The sequence below is a fragment of the Convolutriloba macropyga genome, chromosome 15 (genome assembly GCF_964194025.1).
Source record: "Convolutriloba macropyga chromosome 15, txConMacr16.3, whole genome shotgun sequence".
NCBI classification, from domain to species: Eukaryota; Metazoa; Xenacoelomorpha; order Acoela; family Convolutidae; genus Convolutriloba; species Convolutriloba macropyga.
The window spans coordinates 39,332,368-39,357,717 of NC_134482.1; positions in this window are offsets into that span (position 1 = coordinate 39,332,368).

The following is a 25,350-nucleotide window of genomic DNA, read 5'->3' on the forward strand; positions in this document are numbered from 1 at the left end:
GAATGAGTGATAATTTTTGATCTAGGTGGTTTACGAAAAAAGTACTTACTACGTTGTTAAATTTCACGCTCAAAAACTGTGTTTGCGCAATTTCATAAAAAGTCATTTTCAATATGGTCAAGGACTTGTTCAAATGATTTGAGGTTCTATGTAGGAGTGTCATGACCCTAGTAGGTTCTGAATGAGTGATAATTTTTGATCTAGGTGGTTTACGAAAAAAGTACTTACTACGTTGTTAAATTTCACGCTCAAAAACTATGTTTGCGCAATTTCATAAAAAGTCATTTTCAATATGGTCAAGGACTTGTTCAAATGAATTGAGGTTCTAGGTAGGAGTGTCATAACCCTAGTAGGTTCTGAATGAGTGATAATTTTTGATCTAGGTGGTTTACGAAAAAGGTACTTACTACGTTGTCAAATTTCACGCTCAAAAATTATGCTTCTGCAATTTCATAAAAAGTCATTTTCAATAGGACCAAGGACTTGTTCAAATGAATTGAGGGTCTATGTAGGAGTGTCATAACCCTAGTAGGTTCCGAATTAGTGATAATTTTTGATCTAGGTGGTTTCCGAAAAAAGTACTTACTACGTTGTTAAATTTCACGCTCAAAAACTGTGCTTGCGCAATTTCATAAAAAGTCATTTTCAATATGGTCAAGGACTTGTTCAAATGAATTGAGGTTCTATGTAGGAGTGTCATAACCCTAGTAGGTTCTGAATGAGTGCTAATTTTTGATCTAGGTGGTTTACGAAAAAAGTGCTTACTATGTTGTCAAATTTCACGCTCAAAAACTGTGCTTATGCAATTTCATAAAAAGTCTTTTTCAATATGGTCAAGGACTTGTTCAAATGAATTGAGGTTCTATGCAGGAGTGTCATAACCTTAGTAGGTTCTGAATGAGTGATAATTTTTGATCTAGGTGGTTTACGAAAAAGGTACTTACTACGTTGTCAAATTTCACGCTCAAAAACTATGCTTCTGCAATTTCATAAAAAGTCATTTTCAATAGGACCAAGGACTTGTTCAAATGAATTGAGGGTCTATGTAGGAGTGTCATAACCCTAGTAGGTTCTGAATGAGTGACAATTTTTGATCTAGGTGGTTTCCGAAAAAAATTACTTACTATGTTGTCAAATTTCACGCTAAAAACTATGCTTCTGCAATTTCATAAAAAGTCATTTTCAGTATGGTCAAGGACTTGTTCAAATGAATTGAGGTTCTATGCAGGAGTGTTATAACCCTAGTAGGTTCTGAATGAGTGCTAATTTTTGATCTAGGTGGTTTACGAAAAAAGTACTTACTATGTTGTCAAATTTCACGCTCAAAAACTGTGCTTGCGCAATTTCATAAAAAGTCATTTTCAATATGGTCAAGGACTTGTTCAAATGAATTGAGGTTCTATGTAGGAGTGTCATAACCCTAGTAAGTTCTGAATGAGTGATAATTTTTGATCTAGGTGGTTTACGAAAAAAGTACTTACTACGTTGTTAAATTTCACGCTCAAAAACTGTGTTTGCGCAATTTCATAAAAAGTCATTTTCAATATGGTCAAGGACTTGTTCAAATGAATTGAGGTTCTAGGTAGGAGTGTCATAACCCTAGTAGGTTCTGAATGAGTGATAATTTTTGATCTAGGTGGTTTACGAAAAAGGTACTTACTACGTTGTCAAATTTCACGCTCAAAAACTATGCTTCTGCAATTTCATAAAAAGTCATTTTCAATAGGACCAAGGACTTGTTCAAATGAATTGAGGGTCTATGTAGGAGTGTCATAACCCTAGTAGGTTCTGAATGAGTGATAATTTTTGATCTAGGTGGTTTCCGAAAAAAATTACTTACTATGTTGTCAAATTTCACGCTAAAAACTATGCTTCTGCAATTTCATAAAAAGTCATTTTCAATATGGTCAAGGACTTGTTCAAATGAATTGAGGTTCTATGCAGGAGTGTTATAACCCTAGTAGGTTCTGAATGAGTGCTAATTTTTGATCTAGGTGGTTTCCGAAAAAAGTACTTACTATGTTGTCAAATTTCACGCTAAAAACTATGCTTCTGCAATTTCATAAAAAGTCATTTTCAATATGGTCAAGGACTTGTTCAAATGAATTGAGGTTCTATCTAGGAGTGTCATAACCCTAGTAGGTTCTGAATGAGTGATAATTTTTGATCTAGGTGGTTTCCGAAAAAAGTACTTACTATGTTGTCAAATTTCACGCTAAAAACTATGCTTCTGCAATTTCATAAAAAGTCATTTTCAATATGGTCAAGGACTTGTTCAAATGAATTGAGGTTCTATCTAGGAGTGTCATAACCCTAGTAGGTTCTGAATGAGTGCTAATTTTTGATCTAGGTGGTTTCCGAAAAAAGTACTGACTATGTTGTCAAATTTCACGCTAAAAACTATGCTTCTGCAATTTCATAAAAAGTCATTTTCAATATGGTCAAGGACTTGTTCAAATGAATTGAGGTTCTAGGTAGGAGTGTCATAACCCCAGTAGGTTCTGAATGAGTGATAATTTTTGATCTAGGTGGTCTACGAAAAAGGTACTTACTACGTTGTCAAATTTCACGCTCAAAAACTATGCTTCTGCAATTTCATAAAAAGTCATTTTCAATATGGCCAAGGACTTGTTCAAATGAATTGAGGTTCTAGGTAGGAGTGTCATAACCCTAGTAGGTTCTGAATGAATGATAATTTTTGATCTAGGTGGTTTACGAAAAAAGTACTTACTACGTTGTTAAATTTCACGCTCAAAAACTGTGTTTGCGCAATTTCATAAAAAGTCATTTTCAATATGGTCAAGGACTTGTTCAAATGAATTGAGGTTCTAGGTAGGAGTGTCATAACCCTAGTAGGTTCTGAATGAGTGATAATTTTTGATCTAGGTGGTTTACGAAAAAGGTACTTACTACGTTGTCAAATTTCACGCTCAAAAACTATGCTTCTGCAATTTCATAAAAAGTCATTTTCAATAGGACCAAGGACTTGTTCAAATGAATTGAGGGTCTATGTAGGAGTGTCATAACCCTAGTAGGTTCTGAATGAGTGATAATTTTTGATCTAGGTGGTTTCCGAAAAAAATTACTTACTATGTTGTCAAATTTCACGCTAAAAACTATGCTTCTGCAATTTCATAAAAAGTCATTTTCAATATGGTCAAGGACTTGTTCAAATGAATTGAGGTTCTATGCAGGAGTGTTATAACCCTAGTAGGTTCTGAATGAGTGCTAATTTTTGATCTAGGCGGTTTCCGAAAAAAGTACTTACTATGTTGTCAAATTTCACGCTAAAAACTATGCTTCTGCAATTTCATAAAAAGTCATTTTCAATATGGTCAAGGACTTGTTCAAATGAATTGAGGTTCTATCTAGGAGTGTCATAACCCTAGTAGGTTCTGAATGAGTGCTAATTTTTGATCTAGGTGGTTTCCGAAAAAAGTACTTACTATGTTGTCAAATTTCACGCTAAAAACTACGCTTCTGCAATTTCATAAAAAGTCATTTTCAATATGGTCAAGGACTTGTTCAAATGAATTGAGGTTCTATGTAGGAGTGTCATAACCCTAGTGGGTTATGAACGAGTGATAACTTTTGATCTAGGTGGTTTACGAAAAAAGTACTTACTACGTTGTTAAATTTCACGCTCAAAAACTGTGCTTGCGCAATTTCATAAAAAGTCATTTTCAATATGGTTAAGGACTTGTTCAAATGAATTGAGGTTCTATGTAGGAGTGTCATAACCCTAGTAGGTTATGAATGAGTGATAATTTTTGATCTAGGTGGTTTACGAAAAAAGTACTTACTACGTTGTTAAATTTCACGCTCAAAAACTGTGCTTGCGCAATTTTATAAAAAGTCATTTTCAATATGGTCAAGGACTTGTTCAAATGAATTGAGATTCTATCTAGGAGTGTCATAACCATAGTAGGTTCTGAATGAGTGCTAAATTTTGATCTAGGTGGTTTCTGAAAAAAGTACTTACTATGTTGTCAAATTTCACGCTAAAAACTATGCTTCTGCAATTTCATAAAAAGTCATTTTCAATATGGTCAAGGACTTGTTCAAATGAATTGAGGTTCTATGTAGGAGTGTCATAACCCTAGTAGGTTATGAATGAGTGATAATTTTTGATCTAGGTGGTTAACGAAAAAAGTACTTACTACGTTGTTAAATTTCACGCTCAAAAACTGTGCTTGCGCAATTTCATAAAAAGTCATTTTCAATATGGTCAAGGACTTGTTCAAATGAATTGAGGTTCTATGTAGGAGTGTCATAACCCTAGTAGGTTATGAATGAGTGATAATTTTTGATCTAGGTGGTTAACGAAAAAAGTACTTACTACGTTGTTAAATTTCACGCTCAAAAACTGTGCTTGCGCAATTTCATAAAAAGTCATTTTCAATATGGTTAAGGACTTGTTCAAATGAATTGAGGTTCTATGTAGGAGTGTCATAACCCTAGTAGGTTATGAATGAGTGATAATTTTTGATCTAGGTGGTTTACGAAAAAAGTACTTACTACGTTGTTAAATTTCACGCTCAAAAACTGTGCTTGCGCAATTTTATAAAAAGTCATTTTCAATATGGTCAAGGACTTGTTCAAATGAATTGAGGTTCTATGTAGGAGTGTCATAACCCTAGTGGGTTATGAACGAGTGATAACTTTTGATCTAGGTGGTTTACGAAAAAAGTACTTACTACGTTGTTAAATTTCACGCTCAAAAACTGTGCTTGCGCAATTTCATAAAAAGTCATTTTCAATATGGTTAAGGACTTGTTCAAATGAATTGAGGTTCTATGTAGGAGTGTCATAACCCTAGTAGGTTATGAATGAGTGATAATTTTTGATCTAGGTGGTTTACGAAAAAAGTACTTACTACGTTGTTAAATTTCACGCTCAAAAACTGTGCTTGCGCAATTTCATAAAAAGTCATTTTCAATATGGTTAAGGACTTGTTCAAATGAATTGAGGTTCTATGTAGGAGTGTCATAACCCTAGTAGGTTATGAATGAGTGATAATTTTTGATCTAGGTGGTTTACGAAAAAAGTACTTACTACGTTGTTAAATTTCACGCTCAAAAACTGTGCTTGCGCAATTTTATAAAAAGTCATTTTCAATATGGTCAAGGACTTGTTCAAATGAATTGAGATTCTATCTAGGAGTGTCATAACCTTAGTAGGTTCTGAATGAGTGCTAAATTTTGATCTAGGTGGTTTCTGAAAAAAGTACTTACTATGTTGTCAAATTTCACGCTAAAAACTATGCTTCTGCAATTTCATAAAAAGTCATTTTCAATATGGTCAAGGACTTGTTCAAATGAATTGAGGTTCTATGTAGGAGTGTCATAACCCTAGTAGGTTATGAATGAGTGATAATTTTTGATCTAGGTGGTTAACGAAAAAAGTACTTACTACGTTGTTAAATTTCACGCTCAAAAACTGTGCTTGCGCAATTTCATAAAAAGTCATTTTCAATATGGTCAAGGACTTGTTCAAATGAATTGAGGTTCTATGTAGGAGTGTCATAACCCTAGTAGGTTATGAATGAGTGATAATTTTTGATCTAGGTGGTTAACGAAAAAAGTACTTACTACGTTGTTAAATTTCACGCTCAAAAACTGTGCTTGCGCAATTTCATAAAAAGTCATTTTCAATATGGTTAAGGACTTGTTCAAATGAATTGAGGTTCTATGCAGGAGTGTCATAACCCTAGTGGGTTATGAACGAGTGATAACTTTTGATCTAGGTGGTTTACGAAAAAAGTACTTACTACGTTGTTAAATTTCACGCTCAAAAACTGTGCTTGCGCAATTTCATAAAAAGTCATTTTCAATATGGTTAAGGACTTGTTCAAATGAATTGAGGTTCTATGTAGGAGTGTCATAACCCTAGTAGGTTATGAATGAGTGATAATTTTTGATCTAGGTGGTTTACGAAAAAAGTACTTACTACGTTGTTAAATTTCACGCTCAAAAACTGTGCTTGCGCAATTTTATAAAAAGTCATCTTCAATATGGTCAAGGACTTGTTCAAATGAATTGAGATTCTATCTAGGAGTGTCATAACCTTAGTAGGTTCTGAATGAGTGCTAAATTTTGATCTAGGTGGTTTCTGAAAAAAGTACTTACTATGTTGTCAAATTTCACCCTAAAAACTATGCTTCTGCAATTTCATAAAAAGTCATTTTCAATATGGTCAAGGACTTGTTCAAATGAATTGAGGTTCTATGTAGGAGTGTCATAACCCTAGTAGGTTATGAATGAGTGATAATTTTTGATCTAGGTGGTTTACGAAAAAAGTACTTACTACGTTGTTAAATTTCACGCTCAAAAACTGTGCTTGCGCAATTTCATAAAAAGTCATTTTCAATATGGTTAAGGACTTGTTCAAATGAATTGAGGTTCTATGCAGGAGTGTCATAACCCTAGTGGGTTCTGAATGATTGGTAATTTTTGATCTAGGTGGTTTACGAAAAAAGTACTTACTACGTTGTCAAATTTCACGCTCAAAAACTGTGCTTGCGCAATTTCATAAAAAGTCATTTTCAATATGGTCAAGGACTTGTTCAAATGAATTGAGGTTCTATGTAGGAGTGTCATAACCCTAGTAGGTTATGAATGAGTGATAATTTTTGATCTAGGTGGTTTACGAAAAAAGTACTTACTACGTTGTTAAATTTCACGCTCAAAAACTGTGCTTGCGCAATTTCATAAAAAGTCATTTTCAATATGGTTAAGGACTTGTTCAAATGAATTGAGGTTCTATGTAGGAGTGTCATAACCCTAGTAGGTTATGAATGAGTGATAATTTTTGATCTAGGTGGTTTACGAAAAAAGTACTTACTACGTTGTCAAATTTCACGCTCAAAAACTGTGCTTGAGCAATTTCATAAAAAGTCATTTTCAATATGGTCAAGGACTTGTTCAAATGAATTGAGGTTCTATGTAGGAGTGTCATAACCCTATTAGGTTCTGAATGAGTGATAATTTTTGATCTAGGTGGTTTACGAAAAAAGTACTTACTACGTTGTTGTATTTCACGCTCAAAAACTGTGCTTGCGCAATTTTATAAAAAGTCATTTTCAATATGGTCAAGGACTTGTTCAAATGAATTGAGATTCTATCTAGGAGTGTCATAACCTTAGTAGGTTCTGAATGAGTGCTAATTTTTGATCTAGGTGGTTTCCGAAAAAAGTACTTACTATGTTGTCAAATTTCACGCTAAAAACTATGCTTCTGCAATTTCATAAAAAGTCATTTTCAATATGGTCAAGGACTTGTTCAAATGAATTGAGGTTCTATGTAGGAGTGTCATAACCCTAGTAGGCTATGATTGAGTGATAATTTTTGATCTAGGTGGTTTACGAAAAAAGTACTTACTACGTTGTTAAATTTCACGCTCAAAAACTGTGCTTGCGCAATTTCATAAAAAGTCATTTTCAATATGGTTAAGGACTTGTTCAAATGAATTGAGGTTCTATGCAGGAGTGTCATAACCCTAGTGGGTTCTGAATGATTGGTAATTTTTGATCTAGGTGGTTTACGAAAAAAGTACTTACTACGTTGTCAAATTTCACGCTCAAAAACTGTGCTTGCGCAATTTCATAAAAAGTCATTTTCAATATGGTCAAGGACTTGTTCAAATGAATTGAGGTTCTATGTAGGAGTGTCATAACCCTAGTAGGTTATGAATGAGTGATAATTTTTGATCTAGGTGGTTTACGAAAAAAGTACTTACTACGTTGTTGTATTTCACGCTCAAAAACTGTGCTTGCGCAATTTTATAAAAAGTCATTTTCAATATGGTCAAGGACTTGTTCAAATGAATTGAGATTCTATCTAGGAGTGTCATAACCTTAGTAGGTTCTGAATGAGTGCTAATTTTTGATCTAGGTGGTTTCCGAAAAAAGTACTTACTATGTTGTCAAATTTCACGCTAAAAACTATGCTTCTGCAATTTCATAAAAAGTCATTTTCAATATGGTCAAGGACTTGTTCAAATGAATTGAGGTTCTATGTAGGAGTGTCATAACCCTAGTAGGCTATGATTGAGTGATAATTTTTGATCTAGGTGGTTTACGAAAAAAGTACTTACTACGTTGTTAAATTTCACGCTCAAAAACTGTGCTTGCGCAATTTCATAAAAAGTCATTTTCAATATGGTTAAGGACTTGTTCAAATGAATTGAGGTTCTATGCAGGAGTGTCATAACCCTAGTGGGTTCTGAATGATTGGTAATTTTTGATCTAGGTGGTTTACGAAAAAAGTACTTACTACGTTGTCAAATTTCACGCTCAAAAACTGTGCTTGCGCAATTTCATAAAAAGTCATTTTCAATATGGTCAAGGACTTGTTCAAATGAATTGAGGTTCTATGTAGGAGTGTCATAACCCTAGTAGGTTATGAATGAGTGATAATTTTTGATCTAGGTGGTTTACGAAAAAAGTACTTACTACGTTGTTAAATTTCACGCTCAAAAACTGTGCTTGCGCAATTTCATAAAAAGTCATTTTCAATATGGTTAAGGACTTGTTCAAATGAATTGAGGTTCTATGTAGGAGTGTCATAACCCTAGTAGGTTATGAATGAGTGATAATTTTTGATCTAGGTGGTTTACGAAAAAAGTACTTACTACGTTGTCAAATTTCACGCTCAAAAACTGTGCTTGCGCAATTTCATAAAAAGTCATTTTCAATATGGTCAAGGACTTGTTCAAATGAATTGAGGTTCTATGTAGGAGTGTCATAACCCTATTAGGTTCTGAATGAGTGATAATTTTTGATCTAGGTGGTTTACGAAAAAAGAACTTACTACGTTGTTAAATTTCACGCTCAAAAACTGTGCTTGCGCAATTTTATAAAAAGTCATTTTCAATATGGTCAAGGACTTGTTCAAATGAATTGAGATAGATTCTATCTAGGAGTGTCATAACCTTAGTAGGTTCTGAATGAGTGCTAATTTTTGATCTAGGTGGTTTCCGAAAAAAGTACTTACTATGTTGTCAAATTTCACGCTAAAAACTATGCTTCTGCAATTTCATAAAAAGTCATTTTCAATATGGTCAAGGACTTGTTAAAATGAATTGAGGTTCTATGTAGGAGTGTCATAACCCTAGTAGGTTCTGAATGAATGATAATTTTTGATCTATGTGGTTTACGAAAAAAGTACTTACTAAGTTGTCAAATTTCACGCTAAAAACTATGCTTCTGCAATTTCATAAAAAGTCATTTTCAATATGGTCAAGGACTTGTTCAAATGAATTGAGGTTCTATCTAGGACTGTCATAACCCTAGTAGGTTCTGAATGAGTGATAATTTTTGATCTAGGTGGTTTACGAAAAAAGTACTCACTACGTTGTTAAATTTCACGCTCAAAAACTGTGCTTGCGCAATTTCAAAAAAAGTCATTTTCAATATGGTTAAGGACTTGTTCAAATGAATTGAGGTTCTATGCAGGAGTGTCATAACCCTAGTGGGTTCTGAATGATTGGTAATTTTTGATCTAGGTGGTTTACGAAAAATGTACTTACTACGTTGTCGAATTTCACGCTCAAAAACTGTGCTTGCGCAATTTCATAAAAAGTCATTTTCAATATGGTCAAGGACTTGTTCAAATGAATTGAGGTTCTATGTAGGAGTGTCATAACCCTATTAGGTTTTGAATGAGTGATAAATTTTGATCTAGGTGGTTTACGAAAAAAGTACTTACTACGTTGTTAAATTTCACGCTCAAAAACTGTGCTTGCGCAATTTCATAAAAAGTCATTTTCAATATGGTCAAGGACTTGTTCAAATGAATTGAGATTCTATCTAGGAGTGTCATAACCCTAGTAGGTTCTGAATGAGTGCTAATTTTTGATCTAGGTGGTTTCCGAAAAAAGTACTTACTATGTTGTCAAATTTCACGCTAAAAACTATGCTTCTGCAATTTCATAAAAAGTCATTTTCAATATGGTCAAGGACTTGTTCAAACGAATTGAGGTTCTATGTAGGAGTGTCATAACCCTAGTAGGTTCTGAATGAGTAATAATTTTTGATCTAGGTGGTTTACGAAAAAAGTACTTACTATGTTGTCAAATTTCACGCTAAAAACTATGCTTCTGCAATTTCATAAAAAGTCATTTTCAATATGGTCAAGGACTTGTTCAAATGAATTGAGGTTCTATCTAGGAGTGTCATAACCCTAGTAGGTTCTGAATGAGTGATAATTTTTGATCTAGGTGGTTTCCGAAAAAAGTACTTACTATGTTGTCAAATTTCACGCTAAAAACTATGCTTCTGCAATTTCATAAAAAGTCGTTTTCAATATGGTCAAGGACTTGTTCAAATGAATTGAGGTTCTATCTAGGAGTGTCATAACCCTAGTAGGTTCTGAATGAGTGCTAATTTTTGATCTAGGTGGTTTCCGAAAAAAGTACTTACTATGTTGTCAAATTTCACGCTAAAAACTATGCTTCTGCAATTTCATAAAAAGTCATTTTCAATATGGTCAAGGACTTGTTCAAATGAATTGAGGTTCTATGTAGGAGTGTCATAACCCTAGTAGGTTATGAATGAGTGATAATTTTTGATCTAGGTGGTTTACGAAAAAAGTACTTACTACGTTGTTAAATTTCACGCTCAAAAACTGTGCTTGCGCAATTTCATAAAAAGTCATTTTCAATATGGTTAAGGACTTGTTCAAATGAATTGAGGTTCTATGCAGGAGTGTCATAACCCTAGTGGGTTCTGAATGATTGGTAATTTTTGATCTAGGTGGTTTACGAAAAAAGTACTTACTACGTTGTCAAATTTCACGCTCAAAAACTGTGCTTGCGCAATTTCATAAAAAGTCATTTTCAATATGGTCAAGGACTTGTTCAAATGAATTGAGATTCTATGTAGGAGTGTCATAACCCTAGTAGGTTCTAAATGAGTGCTAATTTTTGATCTAGGCGGTTTACGAAAAAAGTACTTACTACGTTGTTAAATTTCACGCTCAAAAACTGTGCTTGCGCAATTTCGTAAAAAGTCATTTTCAATATAGTCAAGGACTTGTTCAAATGAATTGCGGTTCTATCTAGGAGTGTCATAACACTAGTAGGTTCTGAATGAGTGATAATTTTTGATCTAGGTGGATTACGAAAAAAGTACTTACTACGTTGTTAAATTTCACGCTCAAAAACTGTGCTTGCGCAATTTCATAAAAAGTCATTTTCAATATGGTCAAGGACTTGTTCAAATGAATTGAGGTTCTATATAGGAGTGTCATAACCCTAGTAGGTTCTGAATGAGTGATAATTTTTTATCTAGGTGGTTTACGAAAAAAGAACTTACTATGTTGTCAAATTTCACGCTAAAAACTATGCTTCTGCAATTTCATAAAAAGTCATTTTCAATATAGTCCAGGACTTGTTCAAATGAATTGAGGTTCTATCTAGGAGTGTCATAACCCTAGTAGGTTCTGAATGAGTGATAATTTTTGATCTAGGTGGTTTACGAAAAAAGTACTTACTACGTTGTTAAATTTCACGCTCAAAAACTGTGCTTGCTCAATTTCATAAAAAGTCATTTTCAATATGGTCAAGGACTTGTTCAAATGAATTGAGGTTCTATGTAGGAGTGTCATAACCCTAGTAGGTTCTGAATGAGTGATAATTTTTGATCTAGGGGGTTTACGAAAAAAGTACTTAATACGTTGTTAAATTTCACGCTCAAAAACTGTGCTTGCGCAATTTCATAAAAAGTCATTTTCAATATGGTCAAGGACTTGTTCAAATGAATTGAGGTTCTATGTAGGAGTGTCATATCCCTATTAGGTTCTGAATGAGTGATAGTTTTTGATCTAGGTGGTTTACGAAAAAAGTACTTACTACGTTGTCAAATTTCACGCTCAAAAACTATGCTTCTGCAATTTCATAAAAAGTCATTTTCAATAGGACCAAGGACTTGTTCAAATGAATTGAGGGTCTATGTAGGAGTGTCATAACCCTAGTAGGTTCTGAATGAGTGATAATTTTTGACCTAGGTGGTTTCCGAAAAAAGTACTTCTTATGTTGTCAAATTTCACGCTAAAAACTATGCTTCTGCAATTTCATAAAAAGTCATTTTCAATATGGTCAAGGACTTTTTCAAATGAGTTGAGGTTCTATGCAGGAGGGTTATAACCCTAGTAGGTTTTGATTGAGTGCTAATTTTTGATCTAGGTGGTTTCGGAAAAAATTACTTACTATGTTGTCAAATTTCACGCTAAAAACTATGCTTCTGCAATTTCATAAAAAGTCATTTTCAATATGGTCAAGGACTTGTTCAAATGAATTGAGGTTCTATCTAGGAGTGTCATAACCCTAGTAGGTTCTGAATGAGTGCTAGTTTTTGGTCTAGGTGGTTTCCGAAAAAAGTACCTACTATGTTGTCAAATTTCACGCTAAAAACTATGCTTCTGCAATTTCATAAAAAGTCATTTTCAATATGGTCAAGGACTTGTTCAAATGAATTGAGGTTCTATCTAGGAGTGTCATAACCCTAGTAGGTTCTGAATGAGTGCTAATTTTTGATCTAGGTGGTTTCCGAAAAAAGTACTTACTATGTTGTCAAATTTCACGCCTAAAACTATGCTTCTGCAATTTCATAAAAAGTCATTTTCAATATGGTCAAGGACTTGTTCAAATGAATTGAGGTTCTATGTAGGAGTGTCATAACCCTAGTAGGTTCTGAATGAGTGATAATTTTTGGTCTAGGTGGTTTACGAAAAAAGTACTTACTACGTTGTCAAATTTCACGCTCAAACACTGTGCTGGTGCATTTTCATAAGTCATTTTCAATATGGTCAAGGACTTGTTCAAATGAATTGAGGTTCTATGTCGGAGTGTCATAACCCTAGTAGGTTCTGAATGAGTGCTAATTTTTGATCTAGGTGGTTTCCGAAAAAAGTTATTACTATGTTGTCAAATTTCAAGCTAAAAACTATGCTTCTGCAATTTCATAAAAAGTCATTTTCAATATGGTCAAGGACTTGTTCAAATGAATTGAGGTTCTATGTAGGAGTGTCATAACCCTAGTAGGTTTTGAATGAGTGATATTTTTTGATCTAGGTGGTTTCCGAAAAAAGTACTTAGTACGTTGTCAAATTTCACGCTCAAAAACTGTGCTTGCGCAATTTCATAAAAAGTCATTTTCAATATGGTCAAGGACTTGTTCAAATGAATTGAGGTTCTATGTAGGAGTGTCATAACCACAGTAGGTTCTGAATGAGTGATAATTTTTGATCTAGGTGGTTTACGAAAAAAGTACTATACTACGTTGTTAAATTTCACGCTCAAAAGCTGTGCTTGCGCAATTTCATAAGTCATTTTCAATATGGTCAAGAACTTGTTCAAATGAATTGAGGTTCTATCTAGGAGTGTCATAGCCCTAGTAGGTTCTGAATGAGTGCTAATTTTTGACCTAGGTGGTTTCCGAAAAAAGTACTTACTATGTTGTCAAATTTCACGCTAAAAACTATGCTTCTGCAATTTCATAAAAAGTCATTTTCAATATGGTCAAGGACTTGTTCAAATGAATTGAGGTTCTATGTAGGAGTGTCATAACCCTAGTAGGTTCTGAATGAGTGATAATTTTTGATCTAGGTGGTTTACGAAAAAAGTACTTACTACGTTTTCAAATTTCACGCTCAAAAACTGTGCTTGCGCAATTTCATAAAAAGTCATTTTCAATATGGTCAAGGACTTGTTCAAATGAATTGAGGTTCTATGTAGGAATGTCATAACCCTAGTAGGTTCTGAATGGGTGATAATTTTTGATCTAGGTGGTTTACGAAAAAAGTATTTAGTACGTTGTCAAATTTCACGCTCAAAAACTGTGCTTATGCAATTTCATAAAAAGTCTTTTTCAATATGGTCAAGGACTTGTTCAAATGAATTGAGGCTCTATGTAGGAGTGTCATAACCCTAGTAGGTTCTGAATGAGTGATAATTTTTGATCTAGGTGGTTTACGAAAAAAGTACTTACTACGTTGTTAAATTTCACGCTCAAAAACTGTGCTTGCGCAATTTCATAAAAAGTCATTTTCAATATGGTCAAGGACTTGTTCAAATGAATTGAGGTTCTATGTAGGAATGTCATAACCCTAGTAGGTTCTGAATAAGTGATAATTTTTGATCTAGGTGGTTCACGAAAAAAGTACTATAGTACGTTGTTAAATTTCACGCTCAAAAACTGTGCTTGCGCAATTTCATAGGTCATTTTCAATATGGTCAAGGACTTGTTCAAATGAATTGAGGTTCTATCTAGGAGTGTCATAGCTCTAGTAGGTTCTGAATGAGTGCTAATTTTTGATCTAGGTGGTTTCCGAAAAAAGTACTTACTATGTTGTCAAATTTCACGCTAAAAACTATGCTTCTGCAATTTCATAAAAAGTCATTTTCAATATGGTCAAGGACTTGTTCAAATGAATTGAGGTTCTATGTAGGAGTGTCATAACCCTAGTAGGTTCTGAATGAGTAATAATTTTTGATCTAGGTGGTTTACGAAAAAAGTACTTACTACGTTGTTAAATTTCACGCTCAAAAACTGTGCTTGCGCAATTTCATAAAAAGTCACTTTCAATATAGTCAAGGACTTGTTCAAATGAATTGAGGTTCTATCTAGGAGTGTCATAGCCCTAGTAGGTTCTGAATGAGTGCTAATATTTGATCTAGGTGGTTTCCGAAAAAAGTACTTACTATGTTGTCAAAATTCACGCTCAAAAACTGTGCTGGTGCATTTTCATAAAAAGTCATTTTCAATATAGTCAAGGACTTGTTCAAATGAATTGAGGTTCTATGTAGGAGTGTCATAACCCTAGTAGGTTCTGAATGAGTGATAATTTTTGATCTAGGTGGTTTCCGAAAAAAGTACTTACTATGTTGTCAAAATTCACGCTCAAAAACTGTGCTGGTGCATTTTCATAAAAAGTCATTTTCAATATAGTCAAGGACTTGTTCAAATGATATGAGGTTCTATGTAGGAGTGTCATAACCCTAGTAGGTTCTGAATGAGTGATAATTTTTGATATAGGTGGTTTACGAAAAAAGTACTTAGTACGTTGTCAACTTTCACGCTCAAAAACTGTGCTTATGCAATTTCATAAAAAGTCTTTTTCAATATGGTCAAGGACTTGTTCAAATGAATTGAGGTTCTATGCAGGAGTGTCATAACCCTAGTAGGTTCCGAATGAGTGATAATTTTTGATCTAGGTGGTTTACGAAAAAAGTACTTGTCAAATTTCACGCTCAAAAACTGTGCTGGTGCATTTTCATAAAAATTCATTTTCAATATTGTCAAGGACTTGTTCAAATGATATGAGGTTCTATCTAGGAGTGTCATAACCCTAGTAGGTTCTGAATGAGTGCTAATTTTTGATCTAGGTGGTTTCCGAAAAAAGTACTTACTATGTTGTCAAATTTCACGCTCAAAAACTATGCTTCTGCAATTTCATAAAAAGTCATTTTCAACATGGCCAAGGACTTGTTCAAATGAATTGAGGGTCTATGTAGGAGTGTCATAACCCTAGTAGGTTATGAATGAGTAATAATTTTTGATCTAGGTGGTCTACGAAAGAAGTACTTACTACGTTGTCAAATTTCAAGCTCAAAAACTGTGCTTGCGCATTTTCATAAAAAGTCATTTTCAATATGGTCAAGGACTTGTTCAAAATAATTGAGGTTCTATGTAGGAGTGTCATAACCCTAGTAGGTTCTGAATGAGTGATAATTTTTGATCTAGGCGGTTTACGAAAAAAGTATTTAGTACGTTGTCAAATTTCACGCTCAAAAACTGTGCTGGTGCATTTTCATAAAAAGTCATTTTCAATATAGTCAAGGACTTGTTCAAATGATATGAGGTTCTATCTAGGAGTGTCATAACCCTAGTAGGTTCTGAATGAGTGCTAATTTTTGATCTAGGTGGTTTCCGAAAAAAGTACTTACTATGTTGTCAAATTTCACGCTCAAAAACTATGCTTCTGCAATTTCATAAAGAGTCATTTTCAATATGGCCAAGGACTTGTTCAAATGAATTGAGGGTCTATGTAGGAGTGTCATAACCCTATTAGGTTCTGAATGAGTGATAATTTTTGATCTAGGTGGGTTACGAAAAAAGTACTTACTATGTTGTCAAATTTCACGCTCAAAAACTATGCTTCTGCAATTTCATAAAAAGTCATTTTCAATATGGTCAAGGACTTGTTCAAATGAATTGAGGTTCTATGTAGGAGTGTCATAACCCTAGTAGGTTATGAATGAGTAATAATTTTTGATCTAGGTGGTCTACGAAAGAAGTACTTACTACGTTGTCAAATTTCAAGCTCAAAAACTGTGCTTGCGCATTTTCATAAAAAGTCATTTTCAATATGGTCAAGGACTTGTTCAAAATAATTGAGGTTCTATGTAGGAGTGTCATAACCCTAGTAGGTTCTGAATGAGTGATAATTTTTGATCTAGGCGGTTTACGAAAAAAGTATTTAGTACGTTGTCAAATTTCACGCTCAAAAACTGTGCTGGTGCATTTTCATAAAAAGTCATTTTCAATATAGTCAAGGACTTGTTCAAATGATATGAGGTTCTATCTAGGAGTGTCATAACCCTAGTAGGTTCTGAATGAGTGCTAATTTTTGATCTAGGTGGTTTCCGAAAAAAGTACTTACTATGTTGTCAAATTTCACGCTCAAAAACTATGCTTCTGCAATTTCATAAAGAGTCATTTTCAATATGGCCAAGGACTTGTTCAAATGAATTGAGGGTCTATGTAGGAGTGTCATAACCCTAGTAGGTTCTGAATGAGTGATAATTTTTGATCTAGGTGGGTTACGAAAAAAGTACTTACTATGTTGTCAAATTTCACGCTCAAAAACTATGCTTCTGCAATTTCATAAAAAGTCATTTTCAATATGGTCAAGGACTTGTTCAAATGAATTGAGGTTCTATGCAGGAGTGTCATAACCTTAGTAGGTTCTGAATGAGTGATAATTTTTGATCTAGGTGGTCTACGAAAAAAGTACTTACTATGTTGTCAAATTTCACGCTCAAAAACTATGCTTCTGCAATTTCATAAAAAGTCATTTTCAATATGGCCAAGGACTTGTTCAAATGAATTGAGGGTCTATGTAGGAGTGTCATAACCCTAGTAGGTTATGAATGAGTAATAATTTTTGATCTAGGTGGTTTTCGAAAAAAGTACTTACTATGTTGTCAAAATTCACGCTCAAAAACAGTGCTGGTGCATTTTCATAAAAAGTCATTTTCAATATAGTCAAGGACTTGTTCAAATGATATGAGGTTCTATCTAGGAGTGTCATAACCCTAGTAGGTTCTGAATGAGTGCTAATTTTTGATCTAGGTGGTTTCCGAAAAAAGTACTTACTATGTTGTCAAATTTCACGCTCAAAAACTATGCTTCTGCAATTTCATAAAGAGTCATTTTCAATATGGCCAAGGACTTGTTCAAATGAATTGAGGGTCTATGTAGGAGTGTCATAACCCTAGTAGGTTCTGAATGAGTGATAATTTTTGATCTAGGTGGGTTAAGAAAAAAGTACTTACTATGTTGTCAAATTTCACGCTCAAAAACTATGCTTCTGCAATTTCATAAAAAGTCATTTTCAATATGGTCAAGGACTTGTTCAAATGAATTGAGGTTCTATGTAGGAGTGTCATAACCCTAGTAGGTTATGAATGAGTAATAATTTTTGATCTAGGTGGTCTACGAAAGAAGTACTTACTACGTTGTCAAATTTCAAGCTCAAAAACTGTGTTTGCGCATTTTCATAAAAAGTCATTTTCAATATGGTCAAGGACTTGTTCAAAATAATTGAGGTTCTATGTAGGAGTGTCATAACCCTAGTAGGTTCTGAATGAGTGATAATTTTTGATCTAGGCGGTTTACGAAAAAAGTATTTAGTACGTTGTCAAATTTCACGCTCAAAAACTGTGCTGGTGCATTTTCATAAAAAGTCATTTTCAATATAGTCAAGGACTTGTTCAAATGATATGAGGTTCTATCTAGGAGTGTCATAACCCTAGTAGGTTCTGAATGAGTGCTAATTTTTGATCTAGGTGGTTTCCGAAAAAAGTACTTACTATGTTGTCAAATTTCACGCTCAAAAACTATGCTTCTGCAATTTCATAAAGAGTCATTTTCAATATGGCCAAGGACTTGTTCAAATGAATTGAGGGTCTATGTAGGAGTGTCATAACCCTAGTAGGTTCTGAATGAGTGATAATTTTTGATCTAGGTGGGTTACGAAAAAAGTACTTACTATGTTGTCAAATTTCACGCTCAAAAACTATGCTTCTGCAATTTCATAAAAAGTCATTTTCAATATGGTCAAGGACTTGTTCAAATGAATTGAGGTTCTATGCAGGAGTGTCATAACCTTAGTAGGTTCTGAATGAGTGATAATTTTTGATCTAGGTGGTCTACGAAAAAAGTACTTACTATGTTGTCAAATTTCACGCTCAAAAACTATGCTTCTGCAATTTCATAAAAAGTCATTTTCAATATGGCCAAGGACTTGTTCAAATGAATTGAGGGTCTATGTAGGAGTGTCATAACCCTAGTAGGTTATGAATGAGTAATAATTTTTGATCTAGGTGGTTTTCGAAAAAAGTACTTACTATGTTGTCAAAATTCACGCTCAAAAACAGTGCTGGTGCATTTTCATAAAAAGTCATTTTCAATATAGTCAAGGACTTGTTCAAATGATATGAGGTTCTATCTAGGAGTGTCATAACCCTAGTAGGTTCTGAATGAGTGCTAATTTTTGATCTAGGTGGTTTCCGAAAAAAGTACTTACTATGTTGTCAAATTTCACGCTCAAAAACTATGCTTCTGCAATTTCATAAAGAGTCATTTTCAATATGGCCAAGGACTTGTTCAAATGAATTGAGGGTCTATGTAGGAGTGTCATAACCCTAGTAGGTTCTGAATGAGTGATAATTTTTGATCTAGGTGGGTTAAGAAAAAAGTACTTACTATGTTGTCAAATTTCACGCTCAAAAACTATGCTTCTGCAATTTCATAAAAAGTCATTTTCAATATGGTCAAGGACTTGTTCAAATGAATTGAGGTTCTATGCAGGAGTGTCATAACCTTAGTAGGTTCTGAATGAGTGATAATTTTTGATCTAGGTGGTCTACGAAAAAAGTACTTACTACGTTGTCAAATTTCACGCTCAAAAACTGTGCATTTTCATAAGTCATTTTCAATATGGTCAAGGACTTGTTCAAATGAATTGAGGTTCTATGTAGGAGTGTCATAACCCTAGTAGGATCTGAATGAGTAATAATTTTTGATCTAGGTGATTTCGGAAAAAAGTACTTACTATGTTGTCAAAATTCACGCTCAAAAACTGTGCTGGTGCATTTTCATAGAAAGTCATTTTCAATATAGTCAAGGACTTGTTCAAATGATATGAAGTTCTATGTAGGAGTGTCATAACCCTCGTAGGTTCTGAATGAGTGATAATTTTTGATCTAGGTGGTTTACGAAAAAAGTATTTAGTACGTTGTCAAATTTCACGCTCAAAAACTGTGCTTATGCAATTTCATAAAAAGTCATTTTCAATATGGTCAAGGACTTGTTCAAATGAATTGAGGGTCTATGTAGGAGTGTCATAACCCTAGTAGGTTATGAATGAGTAACAATTTTTGATCTAGGTGGTCTACGAAAAAAGTACTTACTACGTTGTCAAATTTCAAGCTCAAAAACTGTGCTTGCGCATTTTCATAAAAAGTCATTTTCAATATGGTCAAGGACTTGTTCAAATGAATTGAGGTTCTATGCAGGAGTGTCATAACCTTAGTAGGTTCTGAATGAGTGATAATTTTTGATCTAGGTGGTCTACGAAAAAAGTACTTACTACGTTGTCAAATTTCACGCTCAAAAACTGTGCTGGTGCATTTTCATAAGTCATTTTCAATATGGTCAAGGACTTGTTCAAATGAATTGAGGTTCTATGTAGGAGTGTCATAACCCTAGTAGGATCTGAATGAGTAATAATTTTTGATCTAGGTGATTTCGGAAAAAAGTACTTACTATGTTGTCAAAATTCACGCTCAAAAACTGTGCTGGTGCATTTTCATAAAAAGTCATTTTCAATATAGTCAAGGACTTGTTCAAATGATATGAAGTTCTATGTAGGAGTGTCATAACCCTCGTAGGTTCTGAATGAGTGATAATTTTTGATCTAGGTGGTTTACGAAAAAAGTATTTAGTACGTTGTCAAATTTCACGCTCAAAAACTGTGCTTATGCAATTTCATAAAAAGTCATTTTCAATATGGTCAAGGACTTGTTCAAATGAATTGAGGGTCTATGTAGGAGTGTCATAACCCTAGTAGGTTATGAATGAGTAATAATTTTTGATCTAGGTGGTCTACGAAAAAAGTACTTACTACGTTGTCAAATTTCAAGCTCAAAAACTGTGCTTGCGCATTTTCATAAAAAGTCATTTTCAATATGGTCAAGGACTTGTTCAAAATAATTGAGGTTCTATGTAGGAGTGTCATAACCCTAGTAGGTTCTGAATGAGTGATAATTTTTGATCTAGGCGGTTTACGAAAAAAGTATTTAGTACGTTGTCAAATTTCACGCTCAAAAACTGTGCTGGTGCATTTTCATAAAAAGTCATTTTCAATATAGTCAAGGACTTGTTCAAATAATATGAGGTTCTATCTAGGAGTGTCATAACCCTAGTAAGTTCTGAATGAGTGCTAATTTTTGATCTAGGTGGTTTCCGAAAAAAGTACTTACTATGTTGTCAAATTTCACGCTCAAAAACTATGCTTCTGCAATTTCATAAAAAGTCATTTTCAATATGGTCAAGGACTTGTTCAAATGAATTGAGGTTCTATGCAGGAGTGTCATAACCTTAGTAGGTTCTGAATGAGTGATAATTTTTGATCTAGGTGGTCTACGAAAAAAGTACTTACTATGTTGTCAAATTTCACGCTCAAAAACTATGCTTCTGCAATTTCATAAAAAGTCATTTTCAATATGGCCAAGGACTTGTTCAAATGAATTGAGGGTCTATGTAGGAGTGTCATAACCCTAGTAGGTTATGAATGAGTAATAATTTTTGATCTAGGTGGTTTTCGAAAAAAGTACTTACTATGTTGTCAAAATTCACGCTCAAAAACTGTGCTGGTGCATTTTCATAAAAAGTCATTTTCATTATAGTCAAGGACTTGTTCAAATGATTTGAGGTTCTATCTAGGAGTGTCATAACCCTAGTAGGTTCTGAATGAGTGCTAATTTTTGATCTAGGTGGTTTCCGAAAAAAGTACTTACTATGTTGTCAAATTTCACGCTCAAAAACTATGCTTCTGCAATTTCATAAAGAGTCATTTTCAATATGGCCAAGGACTTGTTCAAATGAATTGAGGGTCTATGTAGGAGTGTCATAACCCTAGTAGGTTCTGAATGAGTGATAATTTTTGATCTAGGTGGGTTACGAAAAAAGTACTTACTATGTTGTCAAATTTCACGCTCAAAAACTATGCTTCTGCAATTTCATAAAAAGTCATTTTCAATATGGTCAAGGACTTGTTCAAATGAATTGAGGTTCTATGCAGGAGTGTCATAACCTTAGTAGGTTCTGAATGAGTGATAATTTTTGATCTAGGTGGTCTACGAAAAAAGTACTTACTACGTTGTCAAATTTCACGCTCAAAAACTGTGCTGGTGCATTTTCATAAGTCATTTTCAATATGGTCAAGGAATTGTTCAAATGAATTGAGGTTCTATGTAGGAGTGTCATAACCCTAGTAGGATCTGAATGAGTAATAATTTTTGATCTAGGTGATTTCGGAAAAAAGTACTTACTATGTTGTCAAAATTCACGCTCAAAAACTGTGCTGGTGCATTTTCATAAAAAGTCATTTTCAATATAGTCAAGGACTTGTTCAAATGATATGAAGTTCTATGTAGGAGTGTCATAACCCTCGTAGGTTCTGAATGAGTGATAATTTTTGATCTAGGTGGTTTACGAAAAAAGTATTTAGTACGTTGTCAAATTTCACGCTCAAAAACTGTGCTTATGCAATTTCATAAAAAGTCTTTTTCAATATGGTCAAGGACTTGTTCAAATGAATTGAGGTTCTATGCAGGAGTGTCATAACCCTAGTAGATTCTGAATGAGTTATAATTTTTGATCTAGGTGGTTTACGAAAAAAGTACTTACTACGTTGTCAAATTTCACGCTCAAAAACTGTGCTTGCGCAATTTCATAAAAAGTCATTTTCAATATAGTCAAGGACTTGTTCAAATGATATGAAGTTCTATGTAGGAGTGTCTTAACCCTCGTAGGTTCTGAATGAGTGATAATTTTTGATCTAGGCGGTTTACGAAAAAAGTACTTAGTACGTTGTCAAATTTCACGCTCAAAAACTGTGCTGGTGCATTTTCATAAAAATTCATTTTCAATATGGTCAAGGACTTGTTCAAATGATATGAGGTTCTATCTAGGAGTGTCATAACCCTAGTAGGTTCTGAATGAGTAATAATTTTTGATCTAGGTGGTTTCCGAAAAAAGTACTTACTATGTTGTCAAAATTCACGCTCAAAAACTGTGCTGGTGCATTTTCATAAAAAGTCAATTTCAATATAGTCAAGGACTTGTTCAAATGATATGAGGTTCTATCTAAGAGTGTCATAACCCTCGTAGGTTCTGAATGAGTGATAATTTTTGATCTAGGTGGTTTACGAAAAAAGTATTTAGTACGTTGTCAAATTTCACGCTCAAAAACTGTGCTTATGCAATTTCATAAAAAGTCTTTTTCAATATGGTCAAGGACTTGTTCAAATGAATTGAGGTTCTATGCAGGAGTGTCATAACCCTAGTAGATTCTGAATGAGTTATAATTTTTGATCTAGGTGGTTTACGAAAAAAGTACTTACTACGTTGTCAAATTTCACGCTCAAAAACTGTGCTTGCGCAATTTCATAAAAAGTCATTTTCAATATAGTCAAGGACTTGTTCAAATGATATGAAGTTCTATGTAGGAGTGTCTTAACCCTCGTAGGTTCTGAATGAGTGATAATTTTTGATCTAGGCGGTTTACGAAAAAAGTACTTAGTACGTTGTCAAATTTCACGCTCAAAAACTGTGCTGGTGCATTTTCATAAAAATTCATTTTCAATATGGTCAAGGACTTGTTCAAATGATATGAGGTTCTATCTAGGAGTGTCATAACCCTAGTAGGTTCTGAATGAGTAATAATTTTTGATCTAGGTGGTTTCCGAAAAAAGTACTTACTATGTTGTCAAAATTCACGCTCAAAAACTGTGCTGGTGCATTTTCATAAAAAGTCAATTTCAATATAGTCAAGGACTTGTTCAAATGATATGAGGTTCTATCTAAGAGTGTCATAACCCTAGTAGGTTCTGAATGAGTGCTAATTTCTGATCTAGGTGGTTTCCGAAAAAAGTACTTACTATGTTGTCAAATTTCACGCTCAAAAACTATGCTTCTGCAATTTCATAAAAAGTCATTTTCAATATGGCCAAGGACTTGTTCAAATGAATTGAGGGTCTATGTAGGAGTGTCACAACCCTAGTAGGTTTTGAGTGAGTGATAATTTTTGATCTAGGTGGGTTACGAAAAAAGTACTTACTATGTTGTCAAATTTCACGCTCAAAAACTATGCTTCTGCAATTTCAAAAAAAAGTCATTTTCAATATGGTCAAGGACTTGTTCAAACGAATTGAGGTTCTATGCAGGAGTGTCATAACCTTAGTAGGTTCTGAATGAGTGATAATTTTTGATCTAGGTGGTTTACGAAAAAAGTACTTACTACGTCGTCAAATTTCACGCTCAAAAACTGTTCTGGTGCATTTTCATAAGTCATTTTCAATATGGTCAAGGACTTGTTCAAATGAATTGAGGTTCTATGTAGGAGTGTCATAACCCTAGTAGGATCTGAATGAGTAATAATTTTTGATCTAGGTGGTTTCCGAAAAAAGTACTTACTATGTTGTCAAAATTCACGCTCAAAAACTGTGCTGGTGCATTTTCATAAAAAGTCATTTTCAATATAGTCAAGGACTTGTTCAAATGATATGAAGTTCTATGTAGGAGTGTCATAACCCTCCTAGGTTCTGAATGAGTGATAATTTTTGATCTAGGCGGTTTACGAAAAAAGTATTTAGTACGTTGTCAAATTTCACGCTCAAAAACTGTGCTGGTGCATTTTCATAAAAATTCATTTTCAATATGGTCAAGGACTTGTTCAAATGATATGAGGTTCTATCTAGGAGTGTCATAACCCTAGTAGGTTCTGAATGAGTGCTAATTTTTGATCTAGGTGGTTTCCGAAAAAAGTACTTACTATGTTGTCAAAATTCACGCTCAAAAACTGTGCTGGTGCATTTTCATAAAAAGTCATTTTCAATATAGTCAAGGACTTGTTCAAATGATATGAAGTTCTATGTAGGAGTGTCATAACCCTCCTAGGTTCTGAATGAGTGATAATTTTTGATCTAGGCGGTTTACGAAAAAAGTATTTAGTACGTTGTCAAATTTCACGCTCAAAAACTGTGCTGGTGCATTTTCATAAAAATTCATTTTCAATATGGTCAAGGACTTGTTCAAATAATATGAGGTTCTATCTAGGAGTGTCATAACCCTAGTAGGTTCTGAATGAGTGATAATTTTTGATCTAGGTGGTTTCCGAAAAAAGTACTTACTATGTTATCAAATTTCACGCTCAAAAACTATGCTTCTGCAATTTCATAAAAAGTCATTTTCAATATGGCCAAGGACTTGTTCAAATGAATTGAGGGTCTATGTAGGAGTGTCGTAACCCTAGTAGGTTCTGAATGAGTAATAATTTTTGATCTAGGTGGTTTCCGAAAAAAGTACTTACTATCATGTCAAAATTCACGCTCAAAAACTGTGCTGGTGCATTTTCATAAAAAGTCATTTTCAATATAGTCAAGGACTTGTTCAAATGATATGAGGTTCTATCTAGGAGTGTCATAACCCTAGTAGGTTCTGAATGAGTGCTAATTTTTGATCTAGGTGGTTTCCGAAAAAAGTACTTACTATGTTGTCAAATTTCACGCTCAAAAACTATGCTTCTGCAATTTCATAAAAAGTCATTTTCAATATGGCCAAGGACTTGTTCAAATGAATTGAGAGTCTATGTAGGAGTGTCATAACCCTAGTAGGTTCTGAATGAGTGATAATTTTTGATCTAGGTGGGTTACGAAAAAAGTACTTACTATGTTGTCAAATTTCACGCTCAAAAACTATGCTTCTGCAATTTCATAAAAAGTCATTTTCAATATGGTCAAGGACTTGTTCAAATGAATTGAGGTTCTATGCAGGAGTGTCAT